This window comes from Salmo trutta, chromosome 26, assembly GCF_901001165.1.
Source record: "Salmo trutta chromosome 26, fSalTru1.1, whole genome shotgun sequence".
In the NCBI taxonomy this organism is placed as follows: Eukaryota; Metazoa; Chordata; class Actinopteri; order Salmoniformes; family Salmonidae; genus Salmo; species Salmo trutta.
The window spans coordinates 30835013-30853487 of record NC_042982.1 but is presented as its reverse complement, the minus strand read 5'-3'; the positions used below and the strand labels follow the sequence as shown (position 1 = coordinate 30853487).

Here is an 18475-nt window from a genome sequence, read left to right as displayed (position 1 = left end):
TGCAACCAAACAAGTTTTCATCTGCAAAACCACATCACATAAGGGAGGGTGAAATCAGAGACCCCGAATAAAATCCTTTCCTATTCTTTCTCTCTCTCTCTCTCTCTCTTTCACACACACACACACACACACACACACACACACACACACACACACACACACACACACACACACACACACACACACACACACACACACACACCACACACACACACACACTTAAATGAAAACAAAACACTGGCCCACATATAAGGGAAAGTGAAAGAAAGTTCAGCACAGCGGAAGCAATACAGGCTGTTACTCATTTTCATGATTTTTAATGAGCAGAAATCTTCATGGTGGCGTTTGACTGTCAATACATGATGATCAAATCAATCTGGTTTAGTGACACCCCAGGGAGGAAATGTCATAGTGATAAGAGAGAATTAAGAGGAGAAAAGAAAAGGAAGAGCTAATGAAAGGCAGACGCAGGCAGAGACAGAGCGGAGACAGTGAGAGACGTGGGTGTCTATAGTCTATAGAAGAAGTTTCAGCAAGTGGTGGTGGGAACATTTCTAGGAGGCTGGGGTAAAGTATGAAAAGATTATGAGAAACACACACACACAGTCTGTCTGTAGCTCACAGCCCCAGCGAGATGGTCGCTCTAAGACATAAACATCCAACTGATGATGATGATTCATAGCCCCACACTCTGTGTGTGTGTGTGTGTGTGTGTGTGTGTGTGTGTGTGTGTGTGTGTGTGTGTGTGTGTGTGTGTGTGTGAGAGAGAGAGAAAGAGAGAGAGAGAGAGAGAGAAAGAGAGAGAGTGAGAGGGAGAGAGAAAGAGAGAATTGACATAGTTCTATGGATCAAATCACAAGGGGAAATAAAAGTGCTGAGCAGACAGCTCTGTAATGTCAGGTGTCAACAGCAATGAGAACAGATTCATCTGGCAGTCTGACCACACACACACACACACACACACACACACACATGGATATGCAGGCTGAGCACAGCACAGCATAAGCCTACCCCTAACACCATTTTAACAATTCTGAGGTGTATACAATCAAGCGCTTAGACGTATACTGTTGGCCGATCAATGGTAATGTGTATAATGACAAAATATAATCAATATTGTTGTACAATGACTTGTGATTAATGGTGATATTTATTATTGATTTCAACTCTATGCCTCATTGAAATTGATTTTGCGCTATTTCAATATCCTGCCCATTAGGTCAGAATCTATAGGCCCTAAATCACAACATCTATGTCTACTATCTGGTCTACCTCATGTAGGCCTATCTCACTCTCTGTAGGCCTATTAGGATAAGAGCCTACATGCCTGTATTCAAGGCTATAGCTGTGTAGGCCTTAGCCCTTGATCATGAGTCTAAGTTTCCTTACTTTACACATAAGAGTCATTGGTCGACGGGATCTTCTGTAGGGGAGCTATGTTAAGAGCCGCAACACTTAGTGCAAACATTAACACACATCGCTTGCGGGCCTTATCTTTCATATTGTCAAGAAATCATTTTCAAAAAACAAAAGATGAAATTGATACACACCTTTATAGGGTTATGGGGCCATATTTCAATGTTACAGTGCTTGTTTACAGAAAACAGACGGAAGACAGAGTGGACTCAATGTGAAAAAAAGCTGTCTATATGTTCTTCACAAAGAGGGCAACAGATGCTACTGAGCCAGATGTCTATGTGTCTGGGGAGAAGCTCCAGGTGGAATCCCATGTTAAGTACCTTGGCATCATACTTGATTCCAACCTCTCTTTTAAAAAGCAGGTGAGAAAGGTAAGTCAAATCCAACCTAGCTCATTTCCAATTCATACAAAATTGTTGATACTTTGATACTTCCCCACTTAACAAACTGGTTGACTAGTTGGCCCAAGCTTGCTGTACAACATTAAAACCTATTCAGTCTGTTTACAAACAGGCTCTCAAAGTGCTTGATTGAAAGCCCAATAGCCATCATCACTGTTACATCCTCAGAAAACATAAGCTCCTGAGTTGGGGAAATATTGTGCAATATAGCAACATGTCTTGTATTTAAGATCCTAAATGCCTTTGCTCCCCCTCCACTTTGTACTTTTGTCAAACATAAAACCCAAACCCACAGCAGCAGATCCACGAGGTCTGCCATGAGATGTGACTGTATAGTTCCCTTAAACACAACATGTAAGGTACTTGGACTAAGGAGTAACGTTAATCTCCTTTAGTCCAATATTTGGCAATGTAGGCCTATGCTATTTAGTAACATTTAAGCTAGTTGTATAGAGAAAGTCATTTCAATTCCTGACCATTTTTTAACTCTCTCTCAACACTTTGACGTGCTGTCAAATTTAGACTAGGATACTTCTTCACTCCCCGAGGTCAGTGTTGTGAGCAAAACTAGCTAGTCGAATTATTATATCCTCGCCACGAAAAAAAAGACTGACTTTAGGACTGCGGATAGAAATGGCTCTGCTGTTGCCCTAGCCATCACCTATTGCGGATCCTATCCCTCGAGCGACTTGGCCAATCAGTGCGTATCAGCGACACATGAACGGTGATTTCCACGGAATGGCTCGCGGAACAAAGAATCCGCCCGTCGCGAATTCCCGTATCGGTAGATAGAGAGAGTTCGCCGATAAAACAGCACAGAATAGTTAAGTTAGTAAGGCTTGGGTGAAATAAAATGATTATCTTCGACGCAAAATATAAAAAAGTATAACGTTTTTTTTGTATGCTGAAGGAGAGAACTTGGCGTCGTGAGGGCTTTGTCGATCGCGAGGCGAGGCTCTTGGCTACATTGTTGCGTTTGAACGTAAGTAAAATATGTCTTGCCAGTTTGAATTTTATTGCGTCGAATATAATAATGTTTGAACACATTTGATAGTGTTGTTCAATATGCTCTCTATTGTTGATGTTTAGAAAACTTGGCAATGTTTACAACTTTGTCGCACTGTGTTGGGTATGTTTTGTTGTTGTACATGTTGTTTTTATGAAGCTGCAGCAACTCAATGAGCCATTCGTACGAGAAGGCTAATTTCGGACTTTATTTAAATAAAATGACGTCGACTGGGAAGTTTGGCATTTACTTGTAATGACATTTTTTTTTAAATGAACTCATCCCACCGTTTACAATAGCTTGGGAAATAATGACAAAATATTATAAACTGATTATGATTCGAATGTTTTCGAAACGATATTCTGAAAAGGTTCTGAGTGGCTACAAGCAAATAAACATTTCCCCCAAAATATATTGTTGACAACATGTTGAATATTCAGGACCTCATTCTGTCGAAAACTGGGACACGGACTAGGCCACCGTAATGGTTATTACTTACATCAGGAAAGCCATTTTTTGCTTTAAGTATTAGGCCACTGTATGGTAGTCTACTTCTTTGCAGAATTTGCATGTCTGCTTGCTATTTGATACCCTGCTTTGGACGGTTTCCTATTGTCCCAGCTGATTTTACGTCAGTGTAGTCTGTGATTCTACAGACAGGTGGGCAAACGGGAGATATTTTACAGCGGGGGTGGGTTTACCAAAACGGACGCCTATTCAAGTGGATCTGTTGCAGTTTATTGACCATTTTTAAATGGTAAATGCTTTATCTCCTGGAGTAACGGTAACCACACCATCTGCTTGACCTGGCCCTTCCAGGGCACGAGCACTTTCCAGATGAAGTGTCTGACGGGATTACCGTGGGATGAGCCAGTTATCATACTGATGTGCTTTTCTTTCCTTAATGTGTCTTAGTGAATGGTACATTAAACCTGCTTGCTTACTCTTCTGACTAGGCCTACAACTAACCCATTTATATGGAAAACCATTACCAGTTGATGGCTGTTGCATAGGCCTAATCAATGAATGATCCCATGGGGTGGACGTATTCAGATCTTTCCTAGTATAGAACCATTCACAGCCCCCATACTCAATTATTAACATCTGGGGTTTGAACCCACGACCTCCGTCATGTCAGGGGACCTATGAACCATATAGCCATCTGGGTGGGCGACATCCATAGTGCATCATGACCACACAGATGCAGAGCTGGAATAGGCACACTGTTGGAGATTTTTTATTTTTGACCAAACACACAAGCTATTTCTCTGTAAACAAATGAAGACTTTCAGCATGCTTATAGAGAAGAGCACTCAACATGTACTGCACCGACACAAATGACTAATGATTGATTGGTTGAAATACATTTATAATATCACATTTTATTTGTCACATGCGCCGAAAACAACAGGTGTTGTTCACCTTACCGTGAAATGCTTACTTGCAAGCCCTTAACCAACAATGCAGTTCAAGAAGTAGAGTTAAGAAAGTATTTACCAAATAAAAAGTAACACAAAATAACAACAACGAGGCTATGTGCCGAGTCAATGTGCGGGTGTACAGGTTAGTCGAGGTAATTTGTACATGTAGGTAGGGGTAAAGTGAATATATACATAGATAATAAGCAGAGAGTAGCAGCTGTGTAAAAACAAAGGAGGGGGTCAATGTAAATAGTCTGGGTAGCTGTTTGATTAATTGTTCAGCAGTCTGATGGCTTGGGGGTAGAAGCTGTTAACGAGCCTTTTGGACCTAGACTTGGCGCTCTGGTACCGCTTGCCGTGCGGTAGCAGAGAACAGTCTATGACTTGGGTGACTGGAGCCACAATTCTTTTGGCTTTACTCTGACACTGCCTAGTATATAGGTCCTTGATGGCAGGACGCTTGACTCAGTGATGTACTGGGCTGTGTGCACTACCCTCTAACGCCTTACGGTCAGATGCCGAGTGGTTGCCATACCAGGCGGTGATGCAACCGGTCAGGATACTCTCGATGGTGCAGCTGTAGAACCTTTAGAGGATCTGGGGGCCCATGCCAAATCTTTTCAGTCTCCTGAAGGGGAAATGCATTGTCGTGCCCTCTTCACAACTTTTTTGGTGTGTTTGGATTGTGGGATCTGTACTGTTAGATTTCAGTGCCGCCTTTGATATTATTGACCATAACCTGTTATGATTTTTCAACCTCAGCTCAGAATCCAGGATATAGCAATCTATCTAATAGATCATAGGTTTTTTTTAATGGAAGCTTCTGTAATGTTAAACATGGAAAGTGTGGTGTATCGCAGGGCATCTCTCTAGGCCCTCTACTCTTTTCTATTTTTACCAATGACCTGCCACTGGCATTAAAAAAAGCCTTTGTCCATGTACGGTAATGATTCAATGCTATAAATAGAGGCATTATATCATATTAGATGTTTTAAACAACTAGATCTGATTTGCACATATATATTAAATGTTAAAATTAAAATGATAAATAATTTTAGTACAGTGTGTAGTCCAACACTCAAAATTAAAAAACAAACATATATTTAATTTCAAACCAGTAACCACAGCTAGTGAAATCACTGTAAGAGTTGCTGTCAGTTTTAGGATGGGTGGCCAGTAATAAACTGGTCCTGAACATCTCTAAAACTAAGAGCAATGTATTTGGTACAAATCATTCACTAAGTTCTAGTCCTCTGTTTAATCTGGTAATGAATGGTGAGGCTTTTGAGACTAAATTACTTGCTTTTACTTTAGATTGTTTTTAATCGGGACAGTCCTAAACCATTGAATCAATATGTTGACAATCTCGGTCAACTGAAAGTAATCTGTTCTTTTGACCATGAAATGTTTAAATGGCTATTTTTCCATATAGACACACCCTATGTGTTTTTAATAAAAGCAACTATATTTATTGAGCTTGTCTGATGCTTTTAGCACACTGTTTGATTAAAGCTTGTGCTAGTAAACTTGCAACATTGGTTAAAACATTCTGGACCCTCAGTTTCCTGTGCCAGTGAGCTCGGGACACACACAGGGTAAGGGGTCATCCGGTAGGCTTATTCTATGACGTTTTCACTGGATCAGGGCATTACATTTTTCCCTTTTCATGCTGAGGGGTTATCGAAAGGGAAAGAGCTGCCCCCCCCCCCCCCCCCCCCCCCCCCCAAATACATTTAGGAACTATTGTCATTCTCAATGGATGTAAAAACAGACTTTGTTTGCTTGCTGTTTGAGGTGAAGAAAACATTACTTTGAGAAGCTCCACAACTCATTAGTGGTGGTGCGTTATACATTTATATGCCTACATTTGCACGCAGGCCAGGAAACCTAAAGGCCTACCTCTGTGTAATCGGGTGCTTGTCCACGCAAAAGACAATGACTAAATTGACAAAACTCGTGAATGGGATTAAATGAACCAAAACTTGTTTCTCACAAGCATAGGTTGTTCTCTGCAAACAACATGCCCACTCCGACAATGAGAATGGTAAAAGCCAAACCAAACAAACATTGTAGGTTAGGAGTTAACGGTAAATGTACTACTGGTGAGATATGTAATGGGGAATTGATAGACCTTAACAATCAAATGCAAACAATTCACACAATGAAGTTGTGAAGCAATGAGTTTTCACAAATTAACGGAAGAGTGCATTCTGGAGAGAGACGTGCATTCTGGAGAGAGACGTGCATTCTGGAGAGAGACGTGCATTCTGGAGAGAGACGTGCATTGTGCATCTTAGCCACACTCACCTTCTTGGACTGTGCCATCCCCACTGCCTCCGCAATGGATTAGTCTAGGCCTCTGCAATTAATTAGTTCACTGAGATGGGCGTGAATCAGACAGGTGTCTTGTGTGCCATTTAAAAAAATTATATATTAGTACCAGTTAAAAGTTTGGACACACCTACTCATTCAAGGGTTTGTCTTTATTTTTACTATTTTCTACATTGTAGGATAATAGTGAAGACATCAAAGCTATGAAATAACACATGGAGACATGTAGTAACCAAAAAAGTGTTAAACAAATCAAAATATATTTAAAATCATCAAAGTAGCCACCCTTTGCCTTGATGTACACTCTTGGCATTACCTCAACCAGCTTCACCTGGAATGTTTTTCCAAAAGTCTTGGCGTTCCCACATATGCTGAGCACTTGTTGGCTGCTTTTCCTTCACTCTGCAGTCCAACTCATCCCAAACCATCTCAATTGGGTTGAGGTTGGGTGATTGTGGAGGTCAGGTCATCTGACGCAGCACTCATCAATCTCCTTCTTGGTCAAATAGCCTTACACAGCCTGGAGGTGTGTTGGGTCATTGTCCTGTTGAAAATCAAATGATGGTCCTACTAAGCGCAAACCAGATGGGATGGTGTATCGCTGCAGAATACTGTGGTAGCCATGCTGGTTAAGTATGCCTTGAATTCTAAATAAATCACAGACAGTGTCACCAGCAAAGACCCATCACACCTTCTCCTCCATGCTTCACAGTGGGAACCACACATGTGGAGATCATCCGTTCACCTACTCTGCATCTCACAAAGACACAGCGGTTGGAACCAAACATCTCAAATTTGGTCTCATCAGACCAAAGCACAGATTTCCATCGGTCTAACGTCCATTGCTCGTGTTTCTTGGCCCAAGCAAGTCTCTTCTTATTATTGGTGTTCTTTTAGTAGTGGTTTCTTTGCAGCAATTCGACCACGAAGGCCTGATTTCATGCAGTCTCCTCTGAGCAGTTGATGTTGATGTCTGTTACTTGAACTCCGTGAAGCATTTATTTGGGCTGCAATTTCTGAGGCTGGTAACTCTAATGAATGTATCCTCTGCAGCAGAGGTAACTCTGGGTCTTCCTTTCCTGTGGCAGTCCTCATTAGAGCCAGTTTCATCATAGTGATGGTTTTTGCGACTGCACTTACATTTACATTTTAGTCATTTAGCAGACGCTCTTATCCAGAGCGACTTACAGTAGTGAATGCATACATTTCATTTTATAACAAAAAAAAAAAACATTTTACTGGCCCCCCGTGGGAATCGAACCCACAATCCTGGCGTTGCACACACCATGCTGGCGTTGCAAACACCATGCTCTACCAACTGAGCCACAGGGAAGAAAGTTCTTGAAATGTTCTAGATTGACTGACCTTCATGTCTTAAAGTAATGATGGACTGTTTCGCTTTGCTTATTTAAGCTGTTCTTGACATAATATGGACTTGGTCTTTTACCAAATAGGGCTATCTGTATACCATCTCTACATTGGCACAACACAACTGATTGGCTCAAAAGCATTAACAAGGAAAGAAATTCCACAAATTAACTTTTGACAAGGCACACCTGTTAATTAAAATGCATTCCAGGTGACTTCCTGATGAAGCTGGTTGAGAGATTGCCAAGCGTGTGCAAAGCTGTCATCAAGGCAAAGGGTGGCTATTTTGAAGAATCTAAAATATATTTTGATTTAACAGTTTTTTTGGTTACTACATGATTCCATATGTGCTATTTTATAGTTTTGATGTCTTCAATATTATTCTACGATGTAAAAATGAAGAAAAACCCTTGAATGAGTAGGTGTGTCCAAACTTGACTGGTACTGCCTCTCTCTCTCGATAAACCAAACAATCGACCAGTCGACTAATTGGGGTCAGTCCTTCAATGGTTGTAAATCTGGGGAGAGGTCTGTCCGTGATAGAGATTCTCTGCTTATTTGACATCACACTCCACAAAGCAAGTCCTAAAACTTAACTAGTTTTATCTTGATTATTGTCCAGTCACATGGTCTAGGGCTGCAAAGAAGTACCTAGTTAAGCTGCTGCTGGCCCAAAACAGAGCTTCACATTTTGCTCTTCATTGTAATCAGAGGGCTAATATCAAAACTATGCATGCCAGTCTCTCTTTGCTAAGAGTTGAGGAAAGACTGACTGCATCACTTCTTGATTTTTATAAGAAACATTCATGTGTAGGAAATTCCAAATTGTTTGTGTAGTAAACTTGCACACAGCGCTGATACACACACACACACACACACTTTTCATAGTCTCCAGGTCCAGAACAAATTCAAGGAAACATACAGTATTATACAGAGCCATTATTGCATTTAATTCCCTTCCATCTTATCTAGTGCAAGTGAACAGCAAACCTGGTTTCAAAAAATGAACAAAGCTTCACCTCATGGCACGCTTCTCCCCCATGTGACCTACTTGTTGTGTGTATGTACTGACACGTATGTGTAACTGATAGATGCACACTACATGTTAATGTTTTAAAATATATGTCAATTATTTTTATCTGTAATGTCTTTTTCGTTGTCGGACCCCAGTAAGACTAGCTGTTGCCATTGGCTAATGGGGATCCTAATAAAGTCAAATGGGCAGAATGTCCTTTCCTGGTCTATGAGGATTGACCTCAGAAGTCAGGATAGCTTGGATCAGAGTAAAGAAGGCTGATTTCTCGACCTATACATTGGGCATTGAGTTTGTCTTTGTCTATCTGTGTGGATTTACCTTAAACTACATATGAACTAATAATGAGCTGTCTATAAACCCTTTGTGACCACCTTAAAGGATGTGTGTATGGGGTGTGTTAGGAAAAAGCACAGTTTGCAGAACACATCTGTCTTATCTTTTAGACTGCCTCTAAGGACAGCCAGTGAGTGGTAGACTTAATTTGAGAGCGTGTGCTAGATCCTGGAGGCAAGATTGTGATGGAACACCTCTCAGCACACCACCTCTGAATACACTATAATGGAATCAGTGCATAGCCTACTATCACATGCAGTACAAACAGGGTGTGCATGTGACTGCTGTATTGCAATAAACATCACACACGGGGTCCGTGCTTCCTAAGTGTGTGTTCAATGGAGTGGTGGTGTGTTGAGGGAAACAGAATTTCCTACCCTGTCACAATCCTGCTTCAGCCCACTCTGTCAATTGGTGCTAATGTTGATAGCTATATTGTTTTCACTGTACCCTACCACAAAGTAAGCTAGCTGCGCTGACACTGACAGGACACCCTATCGTTGTTGTGAGCAGGTTATATGACCATGAATCAGGTTATTCTGCCCCCCTCTGAGTCTCAGTAGGGGGGGGGCTGGTGTGGCTCAGGGCCATCCTGAGAGAGGCATTGGCAGCTTGTTTCAGCTTCTTCAATGTTTCTGTCACAGAGGGGAAAAAATGCAAAAAATGCATTCAGGGATTGACTGACTCTAGGAGCTTATGACGCAGAAGAAGCAACGTTTCTGAGCTACTTTGATGCGTGTGGGTATCGCCATGACAACTCTATTGCTGCTGTGATATTTAGGTAATTTATTGTGACAAATGAGGTTGCAAATGACTGGCGTATCACATGCCTCGTGTGGAGCAGCAATCAGTCGTCCCAACAAACCACTGTGGTAACATACAGAATGTATACTGAACAAAAATATAAACGCAACACTTTCATTGATTTTACGGAGTTACAGTTTATATGAGGAAATGTCAATTGAAATAGATCAATCAATCAAATTTAAAAAGGGCTTTATAAATACGTCAGCCGATGTCAGAAAGTGCTGTACAGAAACCCAACCTAAAACCCCAAACAGCAAGAAATGCAGATGTAGAAGCACGGTGGCTAGGAAAAACTCACTAGAAAGGCAGGAACCTAGAGAGGAACCAGGCTCTGAGGGGTGGTCTTCTTCTGGCTGTGCCGGGAGGCGACTATTACAGTACATAGCCAAGGTGTGTGTGAGAGACGAAAACAGCAGGTCCGGGACAAGGTAGCACATTTCGTGAACAGGTCAGGGTTCCTTATCCGCAGGCAGAACAATTTAAATGGATTCATTAGTCCTTAATCTATGGATTTCACGACTGGGAATACAGATACCTTTTTGTGCATTCAAATTGCCATCGATAAAATGCAATTGTATTCGTTGTCCATAGTTTATGCCTGCTCATACCATAACCCCACCGCCACCATGGGGCACTCTTCACAACATTGACATCAGCAAACAGCTTGCCCACACGACTCCATACACGTGGTCTGCGGTTGTGAAGCCATTTGGACGTACTGCCAAATCCTCTAAAATAATTTTGGAAGTGGCTTATGGTAGAGAAATGAACATTAATTTCTCTGGCAACAGCTCAGGTGCACATTCCTGCAGTCAACATGCCAATTGCACGCTCCCTCAACTTGAGACATCTATGGCGTTGTGTGAGAGAACTGCACATTTTATAGTGGCTTTTATTGCCCCCAGCACAAGGTGCACCTGTGTAATGGTCATGCTGTTTAATCAGCTTATTGATATGCCACACCTGTCAGGTGGATGGATTATTTTCGAAAAGGAGAAGTGCTCACTAACAGGGATGCAAACGTGTGCACCAAATTTGAGAGAGAAGCTTTATGTGCGTTTTGGAAAATTTCAGATATAATTTAAGCTCATGAAACATGGGACCAGCACTTTACATGTTGCGTTTTTATATTTTTGTAGAATGCATAATGACCCCTCACTCTCTCTTACTCTCTTTCTCTCACTTTATTTTACTCGTTCTCACAATTTATTTTCTTGCTCCCTCCCTCTCTTTCTAGTCTTAATGTCTCTTACTTTTTACCCACCTGCCTTCTATTTCTCACAAACACAATGTCACAACTGACATGCCATAAAAGTTAAGTGAGAGTGATTGATAAACTCATTTGAAGGACTCTGAAGAATAGCAACCAACATTACATTTTGTCGTCTTTATACTGCCAGTCAGTGTCACTGCATCTCCCTCCCTCTGACAGGTGCACGCTACTCATGTTGATCACCATCTTGGGAACATAGCTTCCAGGAACATTAATGTTATCAGAACAGCACAAATCATTTCACATCCTCTTCCGTCGGTCTGTTCAATCGGAGCTCAGGAGGGATACGCACGGTCCAGGAGGAACGGCAGGCAGAAGTTCCTCCGCTCCACCTTGCTCAGAGCCTGTATGATCATGATGGAGGTGATGAATGCATTTTAATCTCCACACAAACCAACAGTGCTGCGTCAGCCAGCAGCTGTCCAGAGTCGTGACACACTAGCACTAGTCCCATCGGCTGTAGCCCCCTGTCCCTCCCCTCACACACACTGCTGAGTCAGTCAAATGGTAATGTTTAGAAATCCCATTCAAAGTGAGGTCACTGAATGACACACTGGGCTGTAAGGGGGACAGCGGGACAATTTAAAGGCCTTGTGTTCCCGCAGTGTAATATCGTATAATCACTGTAGTAGCCTTAATTTAATTGTTCAAGTTGTGGCATGACTCCCATGTTCATTTACTGTCCACAGGCATTTTAATCAGTTTTGGACTAACTCGCTTGGTCTGCACCATTAGTGAGTGAGTGTGTGTGTGAGTGAGAGAGAGACTCGGTCACAAAGATAATTGCTTTTTCAAAGCCACTTTTGTACTATAGTTGTAGGCTACTCTTACTGATGTCACTTGTGTCCTGTGATAATAACGATGACAACAGGTTTGCATGCATTTTTGTTTTCTGTAATCTGCTATGTCCAATTTCATGTAAATGAAGGTTATAAACAGACGGCATGACCAGTATGTAAAGAAGCAACGGTCTAAACAACCAGTGGTTAAACTTGGTTGCCAGGGTAAGCTATCAAACTGGAAGGTTGTGTGTGTGTGTGTGTGTGTGTGTGTGTGTGTGTGATTACAGGTAGATGGTTTGCTGCGTATGTTGTCAACTAACTTGGGGCCTCTGGTTGTTTTTGTGTGATGTGGTATTTCTCTATGTACACTCACAGGACTCTACACTCTCACACACTGACACTCCAACACATGCACACACATTTATACTGGCTACACACACTCGCATACAATCATCATTTACGCTGCTGCTACTTCCCCACACTACACCATCGCCACCAGCCTATACTGTTGACACCAGGCAGGATGTGGCCATGGACTGCTTACACCAAATCCTGACTGCCGTCAGCATGACACATCAGGAACCGGGATTCGTCGGCCAAGGCAATGTTTTTCCACTCCTTAATTTGTCCAGTGTTGGTGATTGCCTGTCCGCTGGAGCTGCTTCTTGATTTTATCTGATGGGAGTGGAACCCGGTGTGTGGTCGGTCTTTGTCATGGATGGGCTATTGCAGCAGGCAACAACTTGTGCGTTCTGAGATGCCGTTCTGCACACCACTGTTGTACTGCGCCGTTATTTCCCTGTTTTATATAGTAAGCCACGGCAACGTGCCTCACTGTCTTAGGAGCTAACCATTTTCCTGGACAGGTTCTGTACCTAATTAACTGTCACCTGAGTGGGGCTTCTTTCTAGTGTTATTTTTGTTTTTATTCTACCTCGTTATTTTTAGTACTACATTGATATTGCAAGAAAGGCATGGAGCTTGCAAGAAAGGCATTTCAATGCACTTAACTTGATGTGGTGATCTGAGTCCCTATGCCTGAACTTGTGCCCCCCGTACACACGCAGACCACACACCACACTTACAGGCGATGGATACCTCTTTCCATAGTGGAGGAGAGATGTAGCAGAACAGTCATTCATCTCTTTACCAGATCTGAGGGTGAGAGAGGCTCCTCGGAGAGACTTGCACCCACACATTTCTGGAGTCCTGCTGTACTGAACATGCATGTTGAAGCTATGGTACCCTACACATGCACACAACAGCATATTGACTGCTGTGAGCACGTATTCATGTCTATATTGGTACATTGGTTCTGGTAACCATCTATATTTGTGAAGAGTAGGATGACAATCCAAATGCATTGTTCATCTTTCTGGTCCTGGATATTCTAAAATGAGACCAATTACATATCTACTCACATTTGTATTTCGGTAATTGTATATAAGTCAGTCGGTAGGCTCTTTGATGTTAATCTTGATGTACAGCATGTTCACCCCCCCAAATCAGACCACTGATAGGGTTTTGCATGAGTCTGATCTAAAGGAGGAGAGGGCAGGAAAGCACAGTTAGACTGGAATGGAGAGATGGATACTGAGACAAAGAGAGAGGGGTGGAGGGAGACGAGGAGAAGTGGATGGAGGGAGAAAGGGATCAATAAAAGAGGGGGAGACAGAGTGTGGCGACATGGGAGTAAGACTGGGGGAAAAAATGGATCTGGCAGTGAGAGAATTCTTTAAAAAGACTCCGATTGCAATTTCCCTCCCTGAGTCTCTTTTAAAAGAAAAAAAATATATATATTAGTTTGAGACGGGCACTTCTAACCTTGTTCTTGTATCACGAGTAGCTGCTTATAAAGATAACAAAAGAAAATGGTTGATTTAATGAGTGATGGTAACAATGATAACTAGAGAGCGAGCAAGAGCAGATGTTGGCCCTGGGAAGTTTGAGAAATATGTATAATTCCTCTCCTGTCTCGAAGTGACAGCTCATCACGTTTCTCATTTGCATTAGATAGAGTAGCATGGAGGACCACTTGGGTTCAGCCAACTCTAACACAAAGCACTGTCCCAAGTGAAAGATCTGTTTTTTTGTATCCGTTGCCTGGATCAGACACAGGACAGTGTCTCGAGGCTCCTATTCACAGACGGACAGAGAATTCTCACCCTGGCTGACCTGCCTCACCCTGGCCGACTTGCCTCACAAAAATCACCAGATCAAACAATTAGGCTACTCCGATCAGAATTGGATCCGTGTCCTCCGGATCCAACGTGTTGCACACTGTCCTCCCAGTCTCTGCAGAGCGCGTCAGACGGGCATGAGCGGTTTTTCAATCACGCAGTCGTGAAATGTGTTTTTGAGATCAAAGCGGCCCTAGCCGTGTGTGCACATTTGTTGATATTCATTGCTTGTTAGTGAGTTATTTAGCCAGTTATAGCTCATTTTTGGTCAGCAATAAGAAAATCATGGTGTGCATAACGGGGGGAGATTTACACAGCAAGTAAAATAATAACCAGCCAAACTACACTATGTTATGAATTTGCTATCTAGCTAGTTAATTATTTAGCTATGTCTTAATGGCATTGTCGTGTCCCATGTCCTAAAATAACTTTCCACCGACACTTGTGTAAAACTGGAAATGGCTGATACGCGTGCACAGTTGATGAAACCAATGCTGCATATTCCCGGTTGTAAAACTGTACGTCTCTCAAATGCTCAAAATTGGTTAGGATTCTCCTCTACTGAATCCTGGCCAAGTTAAAAAATATATTCTTAGAGTAGCCTAATTGACAAAACTCATGCTGTCAAGCTCTCCCATGAACACGGAATATTTTAACCTTACAAATAGATAAACATCTTACTTAGCTACCTCGTCCACCTTAGCCATTTGATACCAGGTTCATTTAATGAAGGAATTATTTGAAAAAGACAACAGTATTTGGTTGTAATGTTGCAGGGGGGCCAACCATCCTCCCAGGAGGACAGGACAACACAGGTCGGCACAAGAATTGCAACATCTAGAGGTAGTTGTTAATGGTAAATAGCAGTGCTGTAAGGGTCTATGCCTCCTTAAAGACTACCCCCACCATCATGGCTGCCTTGGGTTCGTTGATCCTCCTGTTAGGCTATGGTTGCTAGGCAGCAGTAGCCTCAGTCTAGGCCTTCCCAGCAGGTGTGACCCGACTGTGGTCCCCGCACAGCGAGTCTGGTCGACCGGAACACGACTGACTGAACACTGCTTCCCAAATCCCCCCCTGAGCACCGGAGTGCGCTGAACAATACACAAGTCCTTCAGTGTTCAGTAAATCACCGGCCAACCAAGACTAGTAGTGCTGTGCTGGAAAAAGTTTTCTTTCGACCTGACTGAGTCTTAAGAGTCAACACACAGGTGGACACACTAGCTCTGGTTTCATCAGTTCTCTCGCTTTGTAAGCTGCAGTTAGTTTCCCAGTTCCAGCATGAATAACAGAATTGTCTTGTGTGTTCTTTAGGGCTGACCTCAATTGGGGCTGACTGGTCGATCGCATTTAAAAAAAAAAAAATTGAGCAGTGTCAAATATGAAAAATGTTTATGGCACACGAGATGCATGTCTGATTCATGCCCGTCTGAGTGGACTAATCCATTGTGCAGGCCGCAGGTTTGGCACATCAGTATCACCAGTAGTACATTTATCATTAATTCCCATAATTTCTAATCTACAACGCTTGTTTGGCTACGGTAATGTGTTTGCATTGAATTGTATTATTGTTACAGTCTTACCCTTGCCATTGTAGGAGTGGACACGTTGTTTGCAGAACGCACAACCTAGGCTACACTTGTGAGAAATTTTTGGTTTATTTCGTTCCATTTGTTTAGAGCATTCCTGAGTAAGGACACGCACCTGATTATGCAAATAGAAGTAGGACTAGTCCAACTGGCCTGTGTGCATATGCAGGCCTATAATATGCCCATTTGGGGATGTGATACTAGTTCTGAGTGTCTTAACTCGCCATCACTGTGGAGCGTCTCAAAGTCATTTTTTCTTCGCCTCAAACACCAAGTTAACCAAGTCTGTTTTTACATCCATTTGAGAAGGACAATAGTTCCTCAACGTAGCCTATTGGATTACCGCTCGGCATGAAAGGGGGAAAAATGTAATGCTCTGATCTGGTGGAAATGTCATAAAATTGGCCTACCTGATTTACTACTTATCCCTTGTGCAAAATTGATACAATGTTGATACAATGTTTAAAGTTCCTTGCAGCCAGAGATTTATAGGATATTTGTTTTCATCAGGATATTTTCTACCTGTGGGCTGCAATGTATTTTAATTATTATTTTTTTTTTAATTATTTGACTGCAATGTTTTTATTTGTGTAGGCTATTTTTTACATATTGGCAATAAAAGTTACAAATCTAAAAGTAGAATTTTGATTAACCACATTACATTGATTTTGCGATATGAAGACTTTATTATAAATTAAACTGTTCCATGAAAATGTACATATGAAAATCATAACTGGCATGCAGATCAGAAGAAATGGTAGGATAACTTGGCACTCCAAATGGAGAAGGTTGCCGACCTCTGGTGTAGCCTAACTTCAGGAGCATAATGTCATAATCTTCCAAGGCCAGCAGGAGGGTCAGGAATAGGTTTGTTTTATTCTTGTTAGGCTATATTGATCTCTGGCTCCATCTTTAGTAATCTGTCTTCAGTTTTAATTGCAGTTCTTAAAGCATCAGACAAGTTCAGTAGCCTACATATATAGTTGATTTTATTCAAACATAGGGTGTGGCTATAAATGGGAAAAATAGATGCTTTAAAATTTAGACCAATTGATTGGTCGAAAGAACAAATGACTCTTGGTCGACCCAGATTTATTTTTAGTCAGTCAACCCTAGTGTTCAGTGATTTGTGCTACACAGGGCCAAGCGTTCCTCTAACACCAGCTCTGGACGCCTGCTGTGTTCCTGGTTCCTGCCACGCTGCACAATCTAATGTATCTTTTGTTCTCAGCAGTTGGTCCTATCTGTGGAATAATTTTTTCTGTATAACTATTCCTATTGTTTAGTTTGGAACTGACATGTATTTACATAGATATTTTAAAGTAACTTTGTTTGCTTTGGACTAGAGTTGCGCTACTTGCAGTGACGGACCATATATTTTATCCTCGGAGGTCGGTGTTTGTACATGTTTTTTGCTTGTTGATTCATGTGCATTTGTCTGTTTTTATCTGTGATGTAAGCGTGTGTGTGTCATAGATGTATGTCAATCATGGCAGGGCCCTGTTATGAATAGAGCTCACATCCCTGTCCACATCACCCAGCTCTCCAGACTGGCTTGAGATTAGATGAGTGACAGCGGTCTGTCCATCCCTAACAGGGTCATCGCTCTCGGGAGGTTCATCTCTCCCTGGTGGGTGTTTGACGAGCACAGTGACGCAGGATGAGCCAGGGACAGGGGGTAGGATGTTATGATCCACACTAACAAGCTACTAATTGGTTGTTAATGTGACAGAGCGGGGTTTGAGTCACAAGGCTAATTTAGCCCACTGAGCTAAGGCCTAGACATTTGAAAACTTAAGTCTGTTGAAATCTACTTACACCAAAAGGATTAGGGTCTACCAGGCTTGGGATTGAACCATAGACTGCATAGGTCTTAAGTCCATAGTGTCTTCAATCAGTATTGGCCTACATTGGGTAGACTTGCCCATTCGGCTAAGCTTTGAACCCACATGCATCATCACCAGTCTCCAAGGCTTTGTGGAGTCAGTTGAGACTCAACTGACTGCTCCAAATTAGTTGAGAAATTCTTGACTAAAGATATACTGTACTTGCATCCTTGCTGTAGTTCTGTCTCTGAAGATATTTTTTAAAACCAAGCACACTGCCCATCCCAGAGGTTCAGGGGTTCAAATGTCTGGTTTCTCATGTTAACAACAATCTCTTAACATTTCATTACTTAATTATTCCTGTAATCAGTCATCGGCTTATTAACGTGCTGTCTGCCAAGGTGGACAAATAGTGGTTGGAGCAGAACCTCATAGAGATGATTTGTGTTCTTATTTTAGTGCCCCTGCTGCAGGCTCACGCTGTAATGGCTGGCGGGCTGGCTGGGTATTTTGGGAGCTAATTTATTGTGTCTCTCTCAAGGGGGTGGTGGGGGGAAGGAGGGAGTGGGGGGTGTAAGATATGCACCCAGGGCTCCTTCCCGACTGGTGATTCATCTCCATGCTACATCGGCATGACGTGCTGCTTTTTATTTCACAATTTAATGTGTGTGAAGATGACGCTATTCAGCCGGCACTGGTATACAAG

At 42.2% G+C, this 18475-nt stretch overlaps 1 protein-coding gene across 2 annotated transcripts in view; it reads left to right on the top strand.

The window, feature by feature from the left end:
• Positions 1-2467: 2467 nt before the first annotated feature.
• The window catches only part of LOC115163642 (SPRY domain-containing SOCS box protein 4), a 43476-nt gene continuing 27468 nt past the window's right edge, over positions 2468-18475 (top strand). For both annotated transcript variants that reach the window (XM_029715688.1, XM_029715686.1), the window contains exon 1: positions 2468-2802. The gene's annotated coding sequence lies outside the window, so the exon portion shown is untranslated. The remainder of the gene's footprint in view (positions 2803-18475) is intronic.